Raw genomic sequence first — 452 nt, forward strand, 5'->3', positions numbered from 1 at the left:
CTAGAGTCTATTAGATTGCTGCTTGGCATTGCGTGTTTTCTTGGTTTTAAGTTGTTTCAGATGGATGTCAAGAGTGCATTTCTCAATGGTGTAATCCAAGAAGAAGTGTACGTCGAACAACCTGCTGGTTTTGAGGATCCACATTTTCCCACTCACGTGTACAGATTAAAGAAAGCTCTCTACGGGTTAAAACAAGCCCCTCGGGCATGGTATGATCGATTAGCCAGCTTTCTACTCGAGAACGGCTACAAAAGAGGGGGAGTAGACAAAACGTTGTTTATCCATAATTCGGACGATGTACTATTAGTAGTACAAATCTATGTGGATGATATCGTGTTTCGATCTACATCCAGTCAAAGGTTGACTGGTTTGTTCAAACAATGACTGCTGAGTTTGAGATGAGTATGTTTGGAGAACTCAGTTACTTTCTGGGATTACAGGTCAAGCAAGAC

This window comes from Tarenaya hassleriana, unplaced genomic scaffold, assembly GCF_000463585.1.
Source record: "Tarenaya hassleriana unplaced genomic scaffold, ASM46358v1 Cleome38, whole genome shotgun sequence".
NCBI classification, from domain to species: Eukaryota; Viridiplantae; Streptophyta; class Magnoliopsida; order Brassicales; family Cleomaceae; genus Tarenaya; species Tarenaya hassleriana.